At 17.4% G+C, this 384-nt stretch overlaps 1 protein-coding gene across 6 annotated transcripts in view; it reads right to left on the bottom strand.

The window, feature by feature from the left end:
- The window catches only part of LOC107656451 (oxysterol-binding protein-related protein 8-like), an 89,562-nt gene that overhangs the window by 34,395 nt on the left and 54,783 nt on the right, over positions 1-384 (bottom strand). The window lies entirely within an intron of this gene.

The following is a 384-nucleotide window of genomic DNA, read 5'->3' as shown; positions in this document are numbered from 1 at the left end:
AAATTATACTCTCTCTCTCTCTATCTCTCTAACATAAAATAAAAATAGAATAAAATACTAATAACAGTAATATATATAAATCATATTTTTCATAATTTTCATAAACAAAAAAATTGTAATATATTCTAATACATATATATATATATATATATATATATACACACAATTCTTTAATCATAACAATAACAGCTATACATAATATTAATAAATATAATAATAATATAAATAACAATAATAATATGAATAAAATAATATATATTATTATTATGCACAATTTTTATTAGTATTCTTAATAGCACTATGTATATTACTATTGTGTGTGTGTGTGTGTGTGTGTATATATATATATATATATATATATACTAGGGGTGTAACGGTACACGT

The sequence above is a fragment of the Sinocyclocheilus anshuiensis genome, unplaced genomic scaffold, assembly GCF_001515605.1.
Source record: "Sinocyclocheilus anshuiensis isolate Anshui unplaced genomic scaffold, SAMN03320099.WGS_v1.1 scaffold183, whole genome shotgun sequence".
NCBI classification, from domain to species: Eukaryota; Metazoa; Chordata; class Actinopteri; order Cypriniformes; family Cyprinidae; genus Sinocyclocheilus; species Sinocyclocheilus anshuiensis.
The sequence above is the reverse complement of the archived record's forward strand: the minus strand, read 5'-3'. Positions and strand labels throughout refer to the sequence as shown.